This window comes from Phocoena sinus, chromosome 9, assembly GCF_008692025.1.
Source record: "Phocoena sinus isolate mPhoSin1 chromosome 9, mPhoSin1.pri, whole genome shotgun sequence".
NCBI lineage: Eukaryota > Metazoa > Chordata > Mammalia > Artiodactyla > Phocoenidae > Phocoena > Phocoena sinus.
Genome location: NC_045771.1, coordinates 83,452,133 through 83,475,393, shown reverse-complemented (window position 1 = coordinate 83,475,393; position 23,261 = coordinate 83,452,133). Strand labels below are relative to the sequence as shown.

Sequence of the window (23,261 nt, the reverse complement as noted above, 5' to 3'; positions counted from 1 at the left end):
CACCCAGTCCTTTTAAGTATCCCAGTAGTTCTTGCATGGAAGATTCCTCAGAGGCACAGACTTAACATACGAACTACAGAATTCAGCTAACCATCCAGTCCCAGTCAGGCAACCAGGAATGCCCTGAAATCAAGAGCTGGACAATGGGCCATTTCTGAACTGGGCTTAGTGGGTTTTTATAGCCTATAATGTAAGGGTAGAGACTTAGGCCAGTAATATTTCTAGCCAATTCGTAAATCTTTGAGACCATTAATTCCAGCAGTAAAAACCTCATTGTTACATTTATGAAAATTTCCAGATTTTAGGAGATAAAGATAACTAAATTACAGATTTTGATTACACACTAAGTAAACAGTTCTAGAATGAATATTCACAACTAGGGTAGCTGCCCATTTCGAGATGGTAGATTAAAAGTATTCAGTACTCCCTCATTGCATTTTATATGCGAGTATTTGAAGTTCATTACAGAAAACCTCCCTGTAGGGATCATGCTTTCTTCTTCTTTGTGACAGGATTCTAGGCACACAGTGGCCACATCATGAATAATCATTGAGTATGTGTGTGTGTGTATGAGGATGCATGTCATCAACTTTAACCTTTACAGAATTATTACCTTGAGAGATATGGAGAAAATCATACATTTTTTGGTCTAATGTAGCATATACTGTAATGGCTTGATTTGCTTTTAGAATATCTTTATTTTTGTCTTAGTTTCTTTATTCTTATGAGTTGCAAACATAATAGCATACTCACCAAATATTGGTAATCTTACATGGCAAAAGAATGTCATAACTATCGTAAACCTGAACTTGCTCATTTTGCAAGATCCTGCCCAATGTTGCTAGCATCTCCAGCTTTCCACAAACTAGAATATTCCCTGATGCTTTGTTTCTTATCCTAAAGACCAGTGTGCATGTTGTTATGTGGTTCCTAGGAAGACTGTAATGTCCTAAACAAAGACGAAGGATGAAAAGAGTCAAGGGAATTGCTATGAGAAAATAAGTAGGGATATCCCTGGAGAAGGAGTTGCTTCTGTGTTCTTTTAAATGTCACAGAGTAATTGTTTCTTTTTTTAAGGAAAGAACCAGGGGGAAGAGCAGCTTATTTTCAAGCTGGAGAGCATGGCAAATATAGGCTGCAGGGTTTACTTTGGTTTAGGAATCCCACTGCCTCACTGGAGGGTCAATCAAAGTTCCACAGCCATTCTTGGATACTTGGAGGTGGGGCTGATTGATGTACAGCGGTGACCTGACCCAGCACTTAAGGCAAACACAACCAGAGTCATCAGTGTTAATTCCGTATCCTCCAACCAGCATTTTGAAAGTGCGTTGACATTGGTGGCCTTGCACTTTTTCATCGGACTTCTAACTGGTAATTACACCTATATAATCACTGTGAAGTTATCTAGCCTAACAGTGTAGGACTCAAGACCAGTGCCTGCAATACTAAAATCTCTTACTTTGCTCTGAGTTTTGCTTTGTTCTTGTCCAGTTTAAGCTATACGTGCATTTTTCTCTTCTCTTAAGGAATAGAATATATGAGATGGTATAGACATTCAGGCACCCTGTCCCAAGCTTTTAGATAAGAAATTGTGTCTAAAAGAAAATGGAAGGAGTTGGTCAGGTGTTGTAATTTTACTATGATCTTGTCAGTAATAACTACAATACTAAGTGATAAGATGACATTCAAAAATATTTGAAATTGTCCAAACCCTCCAACTTACCTATGCTTGTATACGTGCAACGATGGAATATCTTAGTAGAGCACCATATTAAAAGGGCAAATTCATGTGCGGCTACCTTTTATTCTTGAGAAGATATATGCCCAGGAAGACTGTTAAATTATAGATGGCCACTTTTACCCGAAGAGGTACTTAGAATGAATATTATTATATATGTTTTGGAGTCTCTTATATTAAGATTGTAAGGCAGAGTGGTTGTCTTCCCAGTCGTGGAGAAAGAAGAATCTATCCTCTCCCATCTCTTATAGTCAACAGTAACCAGTAGAGGTCACAGGCAGTTTCTACTGGGGCATTCCTGGAATGGATCTAGTCAGCAAGTGGTCACTGTGACTTGCTAGAGAGGTGACTTTGCAATTTTATTTTACCCACAGGTTAGGGAAACTTAGTCATCATCTTGGTATACCTGACTTGGGCTACTGAATCTTTTTTTTATTTTTTTTTGCGGTACGCGGGCCTCTCCCATTGTGGAGCACAGGCTCCAGACGCACAGGCTCAGCAGCCATGGCTCACGGGCCTAGCCACTCCGCGGCACGTGGGATCTTCCCGGACCGGGGCACGAACCCGTGTCCCCTGCATCGGCAGGCAGACTCTCAACCACTGTGCCACCAGGGAAGCCCTGGAGGTAGCTTTTGAATCTTTCCTTCTGTACTCAATATTGAGGCGCATCTCTGAAAGTAAAGTCAGCTGCTTGTGGCTTCCGGAACACTAGTTGCTTCTCACTACACAGGATGTACTAAGGATCTGAGGATAAGTTCTTGAAGAAACATTACTATCTTCCTTTCCTCTGGGAAATTCTTAAGCATGTAGAAATGTCCCATCGAGATTATGACTTAGTCAATCAAAATGGGAAATTCTTAAGCATGTAGAAATGTCCCATCCAGATTATGACTTAGTCAATCAAAATGGATGAACTTAGTTATATTTATTCATTATGTTTCAGCTTTAAAAAATTGAAGCCAATCTCCTAAAACATGTCTTAACACATGCATGTTGGAATTTTTCAAAAAACAGATATTGTCTATTTTCAATTTTAATTTTATTCACCTGAGATTGGAGGAAGATTGCCTGAAAGGGTGACATCTTCAATGGTAGAATGTTTTATCATAGAAAGAAAAGGTTTTCCCTGTAATTAATTGCACCAAAAGACTTAAAAAGGAAAATCACCACAGCATTTTTTCCCTAACCTAAATGACATGGCAAATAAGCCAGAGAAAGTTTAGTAAACAGTACAAATTTAGTTTAATCTTTATTTTTTTTAGTTTCATAGCTTGAAGAATTTAAATATTTTCTACTACACAGGATGGTAAATAAATATGAGCTTAAAGGAATAAGTGGCAGAATAGGGTTCAGTTATAACTAAAGTATTTTTTGGTAATATTTGGAAACCCGTGGTTATGTATTGAACTGCCATCAGGAGGTAGGTGTCTTTCAAAACAGAAATACCCATTAAGTGGATAATGTGAGTGTATCAATAAAAGGAGTGAAGGAATCATCTCACACCAGTCAGAATGGCCATCATCAAAAAATCTACAAACAATAAATGCTGGAGAGGGTGTGGAGAAAAGGGAACACTCTTGCACTGTTGGTGGGAATGTAAATTGATACAGCCACTATGGAGAACAGTATGGAGGTTCCTTAAAAAACTACAAATAGAACTACCATATGACCCAGCAATCCCACTCCTGGGCATATACCCTGAGAAAACCATAATTCAAAAAGAGTCATGTACCAAAATGTTCATTGCAGCTCTATTTACAATAGCCAGGAGATGGAAGCAACCTAAGTGTCCATCATCAGATGAATGGATAAAGACGATGTGCCACATATATACAATGGAATATTACTCAGCCATAGAAAGAAACGAAATTGAGTTATTTGTAATGAGGTGGATGGACCTAGAGTCTGTCATACAGAGTGAAGTAAGTCAGAAAGAGGGAAACAAATACCGTATGCTAGCACACATATATGGAATCTAAGAAAGAAAATTAAAAAGGTCATGAAGAACCTAAGGGTAAGACGGAAATAAAGACACAGACCTACTAGAGAATGGACTTGAGGATACGGGGAGGGGGAAGGGTAAGCTGTGACAAAGTGAGAGAGTGGCATGGACATATATACACTACCAAATGTAAAATAGATAGCTAGTGGGAAGCAGCCGCATAGCACAGGGAGATCAGCTCGGTGCTTTGTGACCATGTAGAGGGGTGGGATAGGGAGAGTGGGAGGGAGGGAGACGCAGAGGGAAGAGATATGGGAACTTATGTATATGTATAACTGATTCACTTTGTTATAAAGCAGAAACCAACACACAATTGTAAAGCAATTATACTCCAATAAAGATGTTTACGAAAAATAAAAGAGTGAAGGAACAAATGAATTCATGGTTTCTGCTAATTTAGGAATAGCTGTGATTTTGTAAGTATAATTGCAGTAAGTTAATTTGGATGCAGTTTCAAACTTACATACCTAAAACCACATTTAATTTTGAAAAACTATTAGAAAGATAAAAATGAGATGTCAAATAAAAATCAGCTAGGACAGATAAATGCAACGTAAACCAAGGAAGAAAAGAAGGAAAAATGAAAACTGGAATCTTGTGGAGGAGAGAAGTCTATACTGAAACTTATAAAAATAATATTTTGGGACAGACTTATTTATAACATGGGAAATATTTAGTGGTTTTTAATTTTGAGTTGCATGAAATGGTATGGTTTTTATGGGCTTATTTCACCTCCAAATATTAATCGCTGTAGTCCTCATTTCTTCAACCTACTGTGATTATCCAGTTTTCCCTGAGGAGTTGTAGAAAATGAAAGGAAAAACAGGCCTGCAACAGTCTTGGATCATGTCCAGAAAATGTTTTTAGTCCTTGGACTGCATGGAGGATGGTGCCCCAAGCCTTGTACACACAGATTGGGAAAACAATGAGGATCTCAGTGTATTCACTCTCAACAGGAAAGCCCTGTGTCCTTAACAAAAGGTGTACTACAGAGTACACTGAAACACACTTGGATAACATAAACATCTCGATTCACATTTGTATCTTTACCCATGAACAGGAAGCAATGTGGAGTAAGACAGTTTGCTTGCTAAATACCACAACTGAGGGCCCTGGGCCCTGAAAGCCAGGAAAACAGTTGTGTTAGCAATCTCTGAGGATAAATGTACTAATCAACCAGTGCAAAACTAGGAGGACCAGTAGAGTCATTTAGGGTGACATTCCATAGCAATTCAGATTCCATAATCTGCTACTGTTTACTTAAGTCACAACCTCCGGACAAAAGAGAAGAGCAACTTTCCGGAATCTGAAAGGGGATGGTGAGAATGAACATGATTTGAGTCCTTGGTCGCTTGTTGGAGAACGATGAGGATGACAGACACTTGCATAAAGACACAGCTGATGTTATTTAAACCTACTTCAGAATAGAAGATTTCTTTCTACTTAACCATAAGGTAAATTCCTTTATCAAGTCCATTGTCAGTGCCCCCTAATGTGAAACAAACTTTAATGATGCTACTAAAACGTTAGGGCTAAAATGAAGTTTAATAGGTAAGTTGAACTTCTCTATTATTCAAAGTTTAAGTGTGCAGATACTAAAGGGAAGGTTTTGCTGTACCCCTGACTAGTTATCATTTCTTTCATTCAAGCGGATAACCAACTGTCACAGAGAAACATGCAGAACAGTTGCAGGGTTCTGATATTTTAGAATTCTGAATTTTTATGATATCTACCTTATGCATGATAGAATAGTAGTCTGTCACTTTTATTCTGTTTGGATTTTAACGTTTATGATTTATAGAATATAGTCATGAAAATAAGATATATAGAAAGAAATTTAAATGATGTATAGCATTTCCAGGAAAATATTTGCTTCTGGAAGTTTTATTTGATATATTAGATACATATATAGCCACACACACCCATACACTCCATATGTGGGTATGTATGTGTGTTACCCAGGTTTTTGTTTTGTTTTTACAGACTATTACACGAGGCTTTGTTCAAACTAAAAAATACATTTAGAGCAGGATGTTCCCACTTTGAATCCTTATGGATTCTTGGAAATCTTAAGAATTTATTTCAAGTTCTTCCAAGGAGTTCATTTCAGAAGCAGCACTCTAAACCAAACCCTTTGGTCTCTTGGAAGACAGAAAACTCTGGCTTATCCACGAGCAAATCCTTCCCTTAAGCCCACTGAGCACCAACCTGGAAAATGATGATTTGATTTCACTATAGGGTTTGATAGGCTGTTTAATATTTCTTTAAAGCTTCTAGCAGAAGCTGCTGTGCCACTCAAATGCAAGGTTTGTGACAAATGTTTCTTCAAAGTTTCAGGGCAGAGGGATCAAACTTTTCCATTTTCAAGCAAACAAACAGAAAAAGAAAGGCATCAGAAATATCTTATTTCCTGTGTGGTGATTTCTAAGATAAATTACTGTTACGTGACATACTTCTTAGAAAGTATTTTATTTCTCAGCTTTAAAAAAGAATTTAGGGCTTCCCTGGTGGCGCAGTGGTTGAGAGTCCGCCTGCCGATGCAGGGGACACGGGTTCGTGCCCTGGTCCAGGAGGATCCCACATGCCGCGGAGCGGCTGGGCCCGTGAGCCATGGCCGCTGAGCCTGCGCGTCCGGAGCCTGTGCTCCGCAATGGGAGAGGCCACAACAGTGAGAGACCCGCATAACGCAAAAAAAAAAAAAAAAAAAAAAAAAAAAAAAAAAAAAAAAAAAAAAGAATTTAATTAGGTATGCTTCCATGTCCCTGGAAAAGTGTCTGTGTGTATGTGTGTGTGTGTGTGTGTGTGTGCGCGCGTGCGTGCGTGCGTGTGTGTGCCTATGCATGCATTATGTGAGTTTAACTCTTTCAGGAATTTGACACCCAAGTGCTGTGTATCTCTGAACTTAACAGATTGTCAGATGGCATAGATGTCAATATAATTGTTTAAAAGACAGCCTAGAGAGTATGGTTAGTATGTCTGTTTATTTACTACATGGAACAAAATCACTTTAAGTCTCATTATTCCTCTGATTTCTTTTCTGGTTTTATACATTCATCACAATGAAAGCTTCTTTTAGCCTTTCATAGCATATCACCTTGATCAAGCCATCAGCTAATGTGAATGTATAAATTGATTTCTGTAACCCTTCTTAAAATTATTTTATTGATTTCCTTTTTAAGACCCCACTTCAGGGACTATTTATAGTGTAGATGACATTTCTCAACACAAAACTCTGTTGTACCCTCAATTCAATGAATTTTATATTTCTGCCATGTGAAATTATAAATTAATTGCTCACATAATTTTTTTCAACCTTTTTCTGGTATTTGGTTAGCTAAATGCTTATTTTTGTAATTGATTATTGTTTTTTTCTTATTATTTCATAACAACATGCTTTGAGGTCTAGTTATTCTTTTACCTGAAGATTTCTGTTTTTTTCCCCCTAATAATTTCCTTTCTAATGTGTGAACACAAATTGTCCTGACAACTATGCTGATCTTAACACTTCCTTAAGGTTCTTAGTATTGCTTAAATGTTGACTTTCCCCCACTCTCCTTAGAGAGTTAAGTCTGTTTTGCAAACAGTTCAAGTAAAGATAGGTGCGCCAACATATTTAGAAGGCCTGTGAAATTTACATATTGATCTGGCCCAGCCCACATGAGACTATCCACATATACAGAGGTGCTCTCTCTTTAATCTGTCTTTTACACACAGCTCCTACCATGACTTCTATGAGACATAGGGGGAAGTTTACTTTATATCACTAATGCAGTAAGTTTACTTTCATTGTGTGCTCTATTCATTAGACAACATAGCTTAAGTCTAAACTTTAATGACCCTGATATTCTGCATTTTACCTTTAATGACGTCCTTTGAAATTTTCCTTTAAACGTGATATTAAAAACTTCCATTTTAATCTCTCAAGCTTTCGCTGGCATTACCGTGTACTGCTATGTCTTGTGCATTTAATATTCTCTTTTAAGGTTATGTACATATATATTTATTTTTATTCCTGCATGTGAAGGCCCTCCTCACCACATGAAGCAGGTAGAACCTGCCACTGGTTTAATACTTCCATAAATGTAAGACAGCAATTGAAAAACTAGGTATTTGTTTGTATAGCGCACACAATCAGGTGTCGTATGCATGGGCATAAATATGTGTGTGTGTATAGATCTTCATGATTAGTTAGCCCAAGGATTAAAGTGATAAGACGAATTTTGCCTTGGTTTTACACTGGTGACTAATGTTTTGAGATACTTTACAGTGTTATGTGTTATAGGTCTTCAGAATGAATTTTGTTTTAGCTAATCTCAAAATAATTCTGTTAACTGCCACTTACAGAATATGTTCACTGTTCATTCCTTGTTTATTGTACTTAGATATCATTTTCTAAGAGGACGTTATTTATAACTGTTATTCAATTTGAACAACTGGGTTGAAAAGAATACGTAAATGAGGTATTGATCAAGAACTTATTTATATATATATATTTTTTCTTTCGGGAAAGAGTATAGGCTCTTCAGTCAGTCTTTCAGGGTTTTAATCCTTGTTTTGGCACATGCTAGCTGTGTGACCTCAACTAGTTGTCTAAAGAACATAGTAAGCTGGTGTGGTGGGTCAATGAGATAACTTACGTGAAACACTTATTTCAACAACTGGCAGACAGCAAGCCCCCAATACATGTTAACTCTGTTACCTTATCATCATCATAATTTATAGGTCTTTGATTGCACATACAATCTAGAATTGCAAAGCAGATGATACCAAAATTCTTTTCATTTGCTAGACTGTAAAAAAAATGAATCACTTAAAAATTTTTATCTACTATATAGAATCTGCATACAACTTTACGTTTTAAATTTAAATCTAACATATGATTTGATCTTCAGCTTGAGGCTGTAGGTAGGCTCTGTAGTTATTCTCTTTGACAAGAAAGGAAATCAGGAATATGAGGACTGAGTGCTGCCCAGTTCACAAAACCTATTATTATGAAAAGAGCTGTGGTCAGGACTTGGGCTGTGTGATTCCTCTTCTAGAACACTTATTATGCCTACATTGTCTGCTTCTCACATATGTTGCAATGTTTATAATTACTCAACGTACTTTACTCTTCCTCTTTTATTTCACAAGTGTTAAATTCCATGAATCAGCTCATCTAGAAATACTGTTCTAAAGGATTTTTTGAAACCATACAAATGCTAGAAGAAAGTTTATTATTTTTTATATTCTTGGAGAAAGACTTTCAAAGCATGACACAATACCTAAAAGGAATTGCTGTGAAAGTTAATGGCATAAAAATTGAAATTGTCAGTAATTTAAAAATGCAACAAAAATAAAGTTTAAAATAGTCAAAAACGTTTTAAAAACTGTCAAATGTCAGAAGACTGGCTATTGCCTTACTAGCTAATAAGGAAGGACAAACAAACCCACAGGGGGAAAAAAAGATGAACAAAGATATTATCACAAATATTTAAAAATATAAATGCCAATATGCTTAAGAAAATAGGTGAACCTTCACTCAATTAAATATTTACCGATAAAATAAATACTTGTTAAAAACAAAGTTTAGTGTAAACCAGTGTGAGACAGGCATTTTCACACATTGCTGTGTACACGTATGAACAGAAATTTGGTAAAACTCCCCCTGCCAAAAAAAGTACATACTTTTACATTTCACTTTCTGCTATTTACTAGTGTCCTAGCACAGTAAACAAAACTATATGGGAACTTCCCTGGTGGTCCAGTGGTTAAGACTTCACCTTCCAATGCAGGGGGTGTGGGTTTGATCCCTGGTCAGGGAGATAAGATCCCACATGCCTCGCGGCCAGAAAACCACAACATAAAACAGAAGCAATATTGTAACAAATTCAATAAAGACTTCATTCTCCATTTTTTGATTAAGAAAATAAGAGTAAGTAGTTGTTTAACTCCTAATCCCCAGTCAATATAGCTAGCAATGGTAACATCAGAAGTCATGGATGTCTGTCTGATTCCAAATTCTAAGTGGTCTTCCAGGAAAAAAACGACTTCCCAAAGCACTGTGCCTAAGCTGACTTAAGCATATTGACAGTTTTATCTTTCATTCTACTAAATTTTGTCTAGTGCTGTAGTGGATTTACAGAAGGCAAGGTATAGCCTCATATAAAAATATCCCTTCAAAATATTGCGCATACATTATATTTTTAAAATGAAAACCCCACCATGCATTACTCAGAAATGGGTGCGGCAGTTTTCTGCCTTGTTCAAGGTGAATATTTTGCTCAAAATATAGATATATGGTTGCAGATTTTACTTAGCTCTAGATTTCCTGTGTGTTGTGTGCTAAGCTACTCAGAACGGTTGCCTATGAGATTGAACACTTAACAGCTGCCTCTGGGAATGTAAATTTGATTCTTTGGGCTGCTCATGGGAGGGTGTGACATTTTCCTCTCCAGAGAGAGAGGATTTGGATGGCATTAGGCTACTGAGTAAATAGTGATCCAAGTAAGTTCAGTGTCAGCTTAGGCATCTATTTTACACGTATTTTTTCTGAATCATCTTTCTCTAACAGTGTTCAAATTTTCATTATAATTTAACTCTCCTTGACTTCCCTGGTGGTCCAGTGGTTAAGAATCCGCCTTCCAATGCAGGTGACGTGGGTTCAGTCCCTGGTCAGGGAACTAAGATCCCACATGCTGCGGGGCAACTAAGCCCGCGTGCCACAACTACTGAGCCCATGCGCCACAACGAAGAGCCCACACACTGCAATGAAAGATCCCGCATGCTGCAACCAAGACCTGACACAACCAAAATTTAAAACAATAACAATTTAACTAGCCTTTCAATATATTTAAGATATGCTGTTTAAAATGGCATCTGAACTCCTATGTTGGTGGACTCTTTCTGAATTGTCACACTGGAGGGTGTGTGTATGTGTGTGTATCTGTGAGAAGGCTGAGAAGGAAAGGTATCAAAGTAGCTTAAATACAATAAAATAGATACTCTTAATCAAAATAATTATTAAATTAGCTTTTATACTACCTTTTTATTAATACCACAAAGGTAAAAGGTCACAATTACAAGGGAATCATCTTTTTAAATTATCTGAAATCTCTGTAAGTTATTCTTTTTAAATGCAAAGCATCAATCATAATGAGATTACAGAAGGCCATTTCTACTTTATTGTAATTAAATGATCAGATATTTTTTAAAAATTCTAATATACCTGAAGACTTTTATAACTTATTAATTTTTAAATAAATGTGTCTGTAAAAATATCCTGGAGAAAGAAAGCAATGCTAGAGGAAAAAAAGTGCTTTGGATTCCTTTCCAGTTGTATTGCACAGCTAGCAAATGAGAGGATCCAACACATGCCCAGAAGTGACAGCACAAGCAATCCAATGAGGACTGGTTTAAATACAATCTGATGAACTAAATGTATTTCTGCCTATTACTGTTAGGTTGTTGTCTTTCAAGGCTGACTTAGAGGCATTTATTTAGCTGATCTGTCTGATAGATGACAGTTTAACCTTCTGAAGATTTTGATTTTTGCCTGTATGTTTCTGAGAATTTCTTTGTAAAAATGTACTTTTAATATTGAGGGTCTTTTTTATCCTCCCAAAGTGCAAGATTTGGTTAGATTTTAAAATAATTACTTTCTTTTAAAGTAACTTTAGTATATGCTTTTTTGTATTAAAAGGTCATCCTAAATAGTAGAATTATTTAAATGTTATGTAACAGTTGTCTTTTTATCTGAAGAGATCTAAGAGAAAGTTAATTTGGGGGGTTTTTGTAGAAGGATTTTGCTGTGCTCATGAAACTTCTATAAAACTAAGAGAAAATAATAAATAGTGAAGAACTTCCAGCTAGAACAATAGGCTATTTCCTTTTATAAACGTCTGTTTGTTATCCTTGTTGATTGACAGAGTCTCCAGTCGTTTTCGCAATTATTAGGCTCAACACACTTTAGATTTATGAAAAGTGCACTTTGTTTAAACTTTATGAAATGAGGTTTTCAAGCAGGAAAGTTAGACTCTGATAATTCTGCCCAATCTACACTTTCCACCCCTGGGCCCAGTTTATCATCTGGAATAATGATTCTGTAGTAAAAGAGTATATTAGAGGCCACTCAACAAGTTAGTTCCTTTTGTCTCTCTGGCCTCTAACTTACTTGGATGGGAAAATGGCCAAAAGAAAAAAAAAAAGTACTGCAGAGGATCTCAGATATAGGTAATGGGTCCTTACCAGAACATAAAAATAGACCTGTAGGAGCCATATCAGTGGTGGGATGTGTGTGGGGTTTTTGTTTGTTTGTTTGTTGTTTTAATTACTCTTGCAACAGAACACTCACTGGGATCTGACGTCTGTCTGTCTGTCTCTTTTTTTTTTTTTTCTTAAAGCATATTTAAACTCACACTTTTTATAATGGGGATTTCAGTGTAGGGTTTTCTGCAGAATACCATTTGGTCCTACTAAGAATTGACCGTTCAAATGTTGGAGCATTTGATTGAAAAATCCTTCTTAGCCTTTTTAAAGGTAAGTCATAATGATTTTTTTTTTAAGTAAAAAGATTTCTATCTCCCAAATGATAGCAGATGACACTACTATATAAACACCCATTAGAAGTTATAGAACAGCAACAGCAAGCAGGAACTGTTTTCTTGAAGTCATTAGGCTTTTTTTAAAACGTAGGTTTGTGTTGTTTTCCAAGTTATCAGTCTTCTTACCTTTTATGTTTAAAAAAATATTGAAACCTTGTCTACCAGCCTATGACATTTTGTTTCTTGATGTTTAAAATCTTATGTTTATTTGTAAATATTTATTTGTTAATATTTAAAATGATGTACTATCCAATTTGATTATTGCAGAACTTTCATTATCTACTTAGGCTATTTATACATGATTTTTAATTTAAATTATGAATGAAAATCAACATAAATAAAAACCAGTATAGTAGGATTAGTTCTTATAAATGACTTGCCACTCCATGCCAGCATGCTTTCTAATATGCAATTGTTAACTACTTATTATTTTAGAGAGTCATTATTTTGTTTAATCTTCTATCTTAATTTCACAACTTTTAGTGAACCTGACTTTGTCTACATGGTTAAATGCAGTGCATGTTTTGGATATATTCTTATTAAGCATTTTCTTTTAAATGAACAAAGATATTGTAATTGCTACTGGGGATGGTTAATTGTATTAGTTCCAAATAATGATTCTGATTTATATAAATGTTTATAAATTATATAAAATTTGGTAACAGAATAAAATAACAAAATTAAAGTTTTTGGATATTTAGGAAGCTTATTACAAATATCAGCAAATTATTTTCTTGAATGATGATACAAAGTTTAAAGGACAAATCATTCTAGAGAAATTAAAAGTTTTAATTTATAGTAAGTGAATTCATACATAACTGTAAATGGCATAAATTCTCTAGAGTAAATTTCTAACAGTTTCTGGAATTGTAACATATTGAAAGATGTTTTTGAAATCTTTTCATGTACTTTTCAGTCCTTGACTGTGTAGTTTTAAATTAGGAAAAGAAACAGTGCTTTTAGTATTCGTTCAAAAAATAACCAAAATAATAATTTTAAAAAATTTTGTTATGTAGAGAGTCCAGTGGTGGACTGGATTTTATGAGAGGAAAAATACATAGAAATTTTTTCATTTACCAAAATCATTATGAGACCGGAACAATAAATCCAATACAAACTCATCAGAAGTTAAGCTGGGAGGAATAACATAATTACAACTGGAGAGGTATTGGACAGAGTGTACTAAAATTTTTGGAATTTATTTTGGGAGTTATTGTTGCTACGCTTAATTTTTAAGAAAATGTTAGCAAAAAATACTTGTGGATTTTTTTTTTCTTCCTGAAGGAATGGATTCTGTAACTATTTTCTGATTTAATCCAAACGTGTTTTAATTCACTGGCCCAAGTCATGGCTGAAAGTTTCAAGGAGCATTAGTCTAACCTAGAAGCTGCCCTTTCATTTGCATAATATTCTAAATCCTGGTATACGTAAGAATAAACTATTTCATCAGATTTTACTGTAACCTAAGAGTTTTGGAAATAATCATTCTTCTTTGTGTAACTTATACACATTTATTAGATTTTTAAAAAATAATACTTGGCCAATTTGCAATAACATTTTACTATTAGGTTATTGTTCAAAATAATATTCCATAATATTTCAAATAACATAACATGTGCTATGATAGGAATTTTTATTCATTACCTCATTGAATTTTATTTGACATTTTAAACCATATATGATGTATTTATACACATTTTAGAGAAAACTGAGCCACAGAAAACTATAATGTTAGACTGTGAATTGAACCTAATTATTTGAATTCAAAGCTCAGAATAATTGCAAATCTTATAGTATTCTACTGTTTACAGTAAGAGTTGGGCTGGGAAAAAAGAGATAATAGCATTTCTATCTAGGACTCAACAATCAAGAATGGCTCTAGGGCTTCCCTGGTGACGCAGTGGTTGAGAGTCTGCCTGCCGATGCAGGGGATGCGGGTTCGTGCCCCAGTTCGGGAAGATCCCACATGCCGCGGAGCGGCTGGGCCCGTGAGCCATGGCCGCTGAGCCTGCGCGTCCGGAGCCTGTGCTCCGCAACGGGAGAGAACGGGAGAGGCCACAACAGTGAGAGGCCCGCATACCGCAAAAACAAACAAACAAACAAAAGAATGGCTCTAGATAATCCTATTTAAACGGACATGACTCTAAGAGAATCATTTCAAACCTATAGTAATCTCTATACTCAAGTACTCCAAAAACTACCCCAAAAAGGTTGGTTTGCTTCTAGAAGAACATTTAGTGTAATAATGAAGTCAATGTAATTATTGTTTTAATTTTCTAAGACTACCACCAAAACAAGTTTTAACTTGTTATATTTGAAAGGCATAATTCAGTAAAGTATATTATTGTTTTGTATTGTAGATGTCTATAAACTTTTTTCTGTTATATATGTTTAGCTCCATATATTCTGATAGGATGGAAATGCCCATACAAATTAAAAGGATTATGGTAACTTGAATAAGAGAAGGTGTCGGAGATCTCCTAATCTAGTTATTTAAATATTTTCCACATAGCCGTTGGGTTCTGTGGGGATGACTCAGAGCCCAAATGAGATGTGACTGGAAAGGGGAAAGGGCCACAGTTCTTGCCAACTTTGACCAGAATAGCTATTCTTTTAACTCTCTTTATATGTTGGGATTGTGTGTAAAATAAGTACTAGTCTAATTCCCTTCTGTTTCCACATAATGAAACACAACCAGATTTAAATGACTGACTTAACTAGTTTGATGTGAATCTGCATCTTCCTCATGGCTAGGGAATCACGGCTTTGTAAACACACCTAGATATCATATAAAGTAAGAGTGTGAGCAGGAACTTAATTTGGAAAGCTAATTTTCATCATTCATATTCAACCTATTGTTGAATTAACCACCCCCAGAACTCTAAAACTGCGTTTTGTGGGCAGATACTGTATTTATTAGGTGAGGAAGACTGTGTATCAAAAGAATCACAGTGTGTGTCTAGTGGAAAACAGAGGTGTGTGATCTGGTTTCCTATTCCAAGGAAAAGTGGAAGGAAGGCTTATGGAGAGAATAGGAAATTTCTAACTCACTCATGAGTTAGAAAATGTCATCCAGGTCCTGGCACTCATTTATGGTACAAGTACATACTCTTATAATCTGAAAATGTTAAAGTTTCGTAGTTCACATCCCAGGAAACTGTACCTCTGGGCCATGCCTTTTCTGAGTGGAGTTTCCCAGGAAACACAGCTCTATCTGCAACATGGGAATAATTACAGATTCTCTGGGAACTTTATTTTGCTGACCTACTAATGGAGACGCTTCTTATAGCTCAGTCTCAGTTCCTATCACCAGGTTTCCAACATAGTAGAATGGCATAAATCTCATAAGTTCATCTAGAAACATTTCGTAGATATGACAGCAAAAAAAGAAACAGCCACGTGTACATATACTCATGAATTCTACAAAAGGAATAGGACTTAACGTCTGTGAACTGATAGGATACAGCTGATCTCCATAGAGACTGAAGAAAGTTATGGGATTAGTGATATCTTAAAACATTTCTTCTTATTTTCTCTTCCTTCTTATTGGTCTCAAAAATATGTTTTCTTCCCTGTACCTTTGATTATTTTTTGTTTTCTAAATTTAAGTACTTTAAGCAAACAATAAGTTATTACAGATATCAATATCTTAGTTTTTGTTTATGTTTGAGTAAAATGTGCTTTCTTTTTTTCTTTTTCTACATCTTTATTGGAGTATAATTGCTTTACAATGGTGTGTTAGTTTCCACTTTACAACAAGGTGAATCAGTTATACATATACATGTGTTCCCATATCTCTTCCCTCTTGTGTCTCCCTCCCTCACACCCTCCGTATCCCACCCCTCGAGGTGGTCACAAAGCACCGAGCTGATCTCCCTGTGCTATGCAGCTGCTTCCCACCAGCTATCTATTCTACGTTTGGTAGTGTGTATATGTGCATGCCACTCTCTCACTTTGTCACAGCTTACCATTACCCCTCCCCATATCCTCAAGTCCATTCTCTAGTAGGTCTGTATCTTTATTCCTGTCTTACCCATAGGTCCTTCATGACATTGTTATTTTTTCTTAGATTCCATATATATGGGTTAGCATACAGTATTTGTCTTTCTCTTTCTGACTTACTTCACTCTGTATGACAGACTCTAGGTCCATCCTCCTCACTACAAATAACTCAATTTCGTTTCTTTTTATGGTTGAGTAATATTCCATTGTATATATATGCCACATCGTCTTTATCCATTCATCTAATGATGGACATGTAGGTTGCTTCCATCTCCTGGCTATTGTAAATAGAGCTGCAATGAACATTTTGGTACATGACTCTTTTTGAATTATGGTTTTCTCAGGGTATATGCCCAGGAGTGGGTTTGCTGGGTCGTATGGTAGTTCTATTTGCAGGTTTTTAAGGAACCTCCATACTGTTCTCCATAGTGGCTGTACCAATTCACGTTCCCACCAGCAGTGCAAGAGTGTTCCCTTTTCTCCACACCCTCTCCATCATTTATTGTTTCTAGGTTTTTTGATGATGGCCATTCTGACCAGTGTGAGATGATATCTCATTGTACTTTTGATTTGCATTTCTCTAATGATTAATGATGTTGAGCATTCTTTCATGTGTTTGTTGGCAATCTGTATATCTTCTTTGGAGAAATGTCTGTGTAGGTCTTCTGCCCATTTTTGGATTGGGTTGTTTGTTGTTTTGTCATTGAGCTGCATGAGCTGCTTGTAAATTTGGAGATTACTCCTTTGTCAGTTGCTTCATTTTTGTTTTTATTTCCATTTCTCTAGGAGGGGGGTCAAAAAGGATCTTGCTGTGATTTATGTCACAGAGTGTTCTGCCTATGTTTTCCTCTAAGAGTTTGATAGTTTCTGGCCTTACGTTTAGGTCTTTAATCCATTTTGAGCTTATTTTTGTGTATGGTGTTAGGGAGTGTTCTAATCTCATACTTTTACATGTAGCTGTCCAGTTTTCCCAGCACCACTTATTGGAGAGGCTGTCCTTTCTCTACTGTACATTCCTGCCTCCTTTTTCAAAGATAAGGTGACCATATGTGTGTGGGTTTATCATTGGGCTTTTTATCCTTCTCCATTGATCTATATTTCTGTTTTTGTGCCCGTACCATACTATCTTGATTGCAGTAGCTTTGCAGTATAGTCTAAAGTCAGGGAGGCTGATTGCTCCAGCTCCGTTTTTCGTTCTCAAGATTGCTTTGGCTATTCGGGGTCTTTTGTGTTTCCATACAAATTGTGAAATTTTTTGTTCTAGTTCTGTGAAAAATGCCAGTGGTAGGTTGATAGGGATTGCATTGAATCTGTAGATTGCTTTGGGTAGTATAGTCATTTTCACAATGTTGATTCTTCCTATCCAAGGACATGGTATATCTCTCCACCTATTTGTATCATCTTTAATTTCTTTCATCAGTGTCTTATAATTTTCTGCATATAGGTCTTTGGTCTCCTTAGGTAGGTTTATTCCTAGATATTTTATTCTTTTTGTTGCAATGGTAAATGGGTGTGTTTCCTTGGTTTCACTTTCAGATTTTTCATCATTAGTGTATAGGAATGCCAGAGATTTCTGTGCATTAATTTTGTATCCTGCTACTTTACCAAATTCATTGATTAGCTCTAGTAGTTTCCTAGTAGCATCTTTAGGATTCTCTATGTATAGTATCATGTCATCTGCAAACAGTGACAGCTTTACTTCTTCTTTTCTGATTTGGATTCCATTTTTTTCCTTTTCTTCTCTGATTGCTGTGGCTAAAACTTCCAAAACTATGTTGAATAAGAGTGGTGAGAGTGGGCAACCTTGTTTTGTTCCTGATGTTAGTGGAAATTCTTTGTTTTTCACCATTGAGGACGATGTTGGCTGTAGGTTTGTCATATATGGCCTTCATTATGTTGAGGAAAGTTCCCTCTATGCCTACTTTCTGCAGGGTTTTTATCATAAATGGGTGTTGAGTTTTGTCGAAAGCTTTCTCTGCATCTGTTGAGATGATCATATGGTTTTTCTCCTTCAGTTTGTTAATATGGTGTATCACGTTGTTCAGTTTGCGTATATTGAAGAATCCTTGCATTCCTGGAATAAACCCCAGTTGATCATGGTGTATGATCCTTTTAATGTGCTGTTGGATTCTGTTTGCTAGTATTTTGTTGAGGATTTTTGCATCTATGTTCATCAGTGATAGTGGCCTGTAGTTTTCTTTCTTTGTGACATCCTTGTCTGGTTTTGGTATCAGGGTGACTGTGGCCTCGTAGAATGAGTTTGGGAGTGTTCCTCCCTCTGTTATATTTTGGAAGAGTTTGAGAAGGATAGGTGTTAGCTCTTCTCTAAATGTTTGATAGAATTCACCTGTGAAGCCATCTGGTCCTGGGCTTTTGTTTGTTGTAAAATTTTCAATCACAGTCTCAATTTCAGTGCTTGTGATTGGTCTGTTCATATTTTCTATTTCTTCCTGATTCAGTCTTGGCAGGTTGTGTGTGCATTTCTAAAAATTTGTCCGTTTCTTCCAGGTTGTACATTTTGTTGGCATAGAGTTGCATGTAGTAATCTCTCATGATCTTTTGTATTTCTGCAGTGTCAGTTGTTACTTCTCCTTTTTCATTTCTAATTCTATTGATTTGAGTCTTCTCCCTTTTTTTCTTGATGAGTCTGGCTAATGGTTTATCAATTTTGTTTATCTTCTCCAGGAACCAGCGTTTACTTTTATAGTTCTTTATGTCGTTTCCTTCATTGCTTATTCATTTATTTCTGATCTGATCGTTATGATTTCTTTCCTTCTGCTAACTTTGGGATTTTTTTGTTCCTCTTTCTCTAATTGCTTTATGTGCAAGGTTAGGTTGTTTATATGAGATGTTTCCTGTTTCTTAAGGTAGGATTTTATTGCTATAAACTTCCCTCTTAGAACTGCTTTTGCTGCATCCCATAGGTTTTGGGTCGTCGTGTCTCCATTGTCATTTGTTTCTAGGTACTTTTTGATTTCCTCTTTGATTTCTTCAGTGATCTCTTGGTTATTAAGTAGTCTGTTGTTTAGCCTCCATGTGTTTGTATTTTTTACAGATCTTTTCCTGTAATTGGTATCTAGTCTTATAGCGTTGTGGTCAGAAAAGATACTTGATACAATTTCAATTTTCTTAAATTTACCAAGGCTTGATTTGTGACCCAAGATATGATCTATCCTGGAGAATGTTCCATGAACACCTGAGAAAAATGTGTATTCTGTTGTTTTTGGATGGAATGTCCTATAAATACCAATTAAGTCCATCTTGTTTAATGTATCATTTAAAGCTTGTGTTTCCTTATTTATTTTCATTTTGGATGATCTGTCCATTGGTGAAAGTGAGGTGTTAAAGTCCCCTACTATGAATGTGTTACTGTTGATTTCCCCTTTTATGGTTGTTAGTATTTGCCTTATGTATTGAGGTGCTCCTATGTTGGGTGAATAAATATTTACTATTGTTATATCTTCTTCTTGGATCGATCCCTTGATCATATGTAGTGTCCTTCTTTGTCTCTTGTAATAGTCTATATTTTAAAGTCTATTGTGTCTGATATGAGAATTGCTACTCCGGCTTTCTTTTGGTTTCCATTTGCATGGAATATCTTTTTCCATCTCCTCACTTTCAGTCTGTGTGTGTCCCTAGGTCTGAAGTGGGTCTCTTGTAGACAGCAAGTGTTTTTGTATCCATTCAGCCAATCTGTGTCTTTTGGTGGGAGCATTTAATCCATTTACATTTAAGGGAATTATCGATATGTATGTTCCTATTCCCATTTTCTTAATTGTTTTGGGTTCGTTATTGTGGGTCTTTTCCTTCTCTTGTGTTTTTTGCCTAGAGAAGTTCCTTTAGCATTTGTTGTAAAGCTGGTTTGGTGGTGGTGAACTCTCTCAGCTTTAGCTTGTCTGTAAAGGTTTTAGTTTCTCCATCAAATCTGAATGAGATCCTTGCTGGGTAGAGTAATCTTGGTTGCAGCTTTTTCTCCTTCATCACTTTAAATATGTCCTGCCCGTCCCTTCTGGCTTGCAGAGTTTCTGTTGAAAGATCAGATGTTAACCTTATGGGGATTCCCTTGTGTGTTATTTGTTGTTTTTCCCTTGCTGCTTTTAATATGTTTTCTTTATATTTAATTTTTGACAGTTTGATTAATATGTGTCTTGGCATGTTTCTCCTTGGATTTATCCTGTATGGGACTCTCTGTGCTTCCTGGACTTGATTAACTATTTCCTTTCCCATATTAGGTACGTTTTCAACTATAATCTCTTCAAATATTTTCTCAGTCCCTTTCTTTTTCTCTTCTTCTTCTGGGACCCCTATACTTCAAATGTCGGTGCATTTAATGTTGTCCCAGAGGTCTCTGAGACTGTCCTCAGTTCTTTTCATTCTTTTTTCTTTATTCTGATCTGCAGTAGTTATTTCCACTATTTATTCTTCCAGGTCACTTATCCATTCTTCTGCCTCAGTTATTCTGCTATTGATCCCATCTAGAGTATTTTTAATTTCATTTATTGTGTTGTTCATCATTGCTTGTTTCCTCTTTAGTTCTTCTAGGTCCTTGCTAAATGTTTCTTGCATTTTCTCTATTCTATTTCCAAGATTTTGGATCATCTTTACTATCATTATTCTGAATTCTTTTTCAGGTAGACTGCCTCTTTCCTCTTCATTTGTTAGGTCTGGTGGGTTTTTATCTTGCTCCTTCATCTGCCTTGTGTTTTTCTGTCTTCTCATTTTGCTTATCTTACTGTGTTTGGGGTCTCCTTTTTGCAGGCTGCAGGTTCGTAGTTCCCATTGTTTTTGGTGTCTGTCCCCAGTGGCTAAAGTTGGTTCAGTGGGTTGTGTAGCCTTCCTGGTGGAGGGGACTAGTGCCTGTGTTCTGGTGGATGAGGCTGGATCTTGTCTTTCTGGTGGGCAGGTCCATGTCTGGTGGTGTGTTTTGGGGTGTCTGTGGCCTTTTTATGATTTTAGGCAGCCTCTCTGCTAATGGGTGGGGTTGTGTTCCTGTTTTGCTAGTTGTTTGGAATAGGGTTTCCAGCACTGTAGCTTGCTGGTCATTAAGTGAAGCTGGGTGTTGGTGTTGAGATGGAGATCTCTGGGAAATTTTCGCCATTTGATATTATGTGGAGCTGGGGGGTCTCTTGTGGACCAGTGTCCTGAAGTTGGCTCTCCCACCTCAGAGGCACAGCACTGACTCCTTGCTGCAGCACCAAGAACCTTTCATCCACACGGCTCAGAATAAAAGGGAGAAAAAGTAGAAAGAAAGAAAAAGAAAGAAAGAAAGAAGAGAAAATAAAATAATGTAAGATAAAATAAAATAAAGTTATAAAAATAAAAAATAATTATTAAGAAAAAAAATTTTTTTAAGTTAAAAAAAAAGGGACGGACAGAACGCTAGGACAAAAGGTGAAAGCAATGCTGTACAGACAAAATCTCACACAGAAGCATACACATACACACTCACAAAAAGAGGAAAAGGGGAAAAAATAATAAATCTTGCTCTCAACGTCCACCTCCTCAATTTGGGATGATTCGTTGTCTATTCATGTATTCCACAGATGCAGGGTACATCAAGTTGATTGTGGAGATTTAATCCGCTGCTTCCGAGGCTGCTGGGAGAGATTTCTCGTTCTCTTCTTTGTTCGCACAGCTCCCGGGGCTCAGCTTTGGATCTGGACCCGCCTTTGCATGTAGGTCGCCGGAGGGCGTGTGTTCTTCGCTCAGACAGGACGGGGTTAAAGGAGCCACTGATTCCGGGGCTCTGGCTCACTCAGGCCGGGGGAAGGGAGGGATATGGATGCGGGAGGAGCCTGTGGTGGCAGAGGCCGGTGTAACGTTGCACCAGCCTGAGGTGTGCCATGTGTTCTCCCGGGGAAGTTGTCCCTGGATCCCGGGACCCTGACAGTGGCGGGCTGCAGAGGCTCCCCGGAAGGGGGTGTGGATAGTAACTTGTGCTCGCACACAGGCTTCTTGGTGGCGGCAGCAGCAGCCTTAGCGTCTCATGCCCGTCTCTGGGGCCCGTGCTGTTAGCCCCGGCTCGCGCCCGTCTCTGGAGCTCCTTTAAGCAGCGCTCTTAATCCCCTCTCCTCTCGCACCCGGAAACAGAGAGGGAAGGAAAAGTCTCTTGCCTCTTCGGCAGCTCCAGACCTTTTCCCGGACTCCCTCCCGGCTAGCCGTGGTGCACTAACCCCCTGCAGGCTGTGTTCACACCGCCAGTCCTCTCCTCAATGTCTTATTATGAAGAAGAAATAACAGTAAAGAATAAAACTTAATCTAATATTAGCAAGTAAAATAAATTTTATTATGTAAGAAGCTGTACTACTGAGAAAACCATGTGTGCAAAACACAAATTTTATGTGCTCTAAATGGCTACATGTGAGAGGAGAGTGGGGAATAACTACACTTTTTTTATGAAGCTCTTGAATAGAATGTCCTGAGTAACCTGAACTTTTATGTATTCAATTCATGTCCTACTTAATTTGTTAGTCCCTCCTTTGCTTCAGGTGAATAAAACTACAGTTGACCCTTGAACAGAACAAGTTTGAACTTTGTGGGTCCACTTTGACACAGAATTTTTTCCGTAGATACTACAGTACTACCTGCTCCACAATGTGTAGTTGGTTGGATCCACAGATGCAGAACTACAGATAAGGAGGGCTGACTGTATAGTTATATGTGGATTTTCCACTGCCTGCAGGGTCCATAACCCCTCCGTGTTGTTCAAGGGTCAACTTGTGTTTGTAATTTTGTAGTATGAAGCATAAGGTTAAAGTATAATTATAATAGCAATACTTAACTTATGGTGACAGGGCACTGAAGCATAATAAATGAACACGAGTAAGTAGTTCCCCCATATTCGCGGGTGTGGAGGATACCTTCTAAGACCCTCATTGGGTGCCTGAACCCAGAGATAGCACCAAACCCTAAGTAGTCCCCCTGTAGCCAAGATTTT

At 37.0% G+C, this 23,261-nt stretch overlaps 1 protein-coding gene across 4 annotated transcripts in view; it reads left to right on the top strand.

Moving 5' to 3' along the window:
• Positions 1-4,865: 4,865 nt before the first annotated feature.
• The window catches only part of LOC116759529 (platelet glycoprotein 4), a 54,010-nt gene continuing 35,614 nt past the window's right edge, over positions 4,866-23,261 (top strand). Inside the window, exon 1 of one of the 4 annotated variants that reach the window (XM_032643397.1) lies at positions 4,866-5,194. The gene's annotated coding sequence lies outside the window, so the exon portion shown is untranslated. Of the gene's footprint in view, positions 5,195-7,439; positions 7,512-11,914; positions 12,258-21,956; positions 22,000-23,261 lie in introns of those variants that run through there. The other 3 variants (XM_032643399.1, XM_032643400.1, XM_032643396.1) reach the window with 3 other exon arrangements.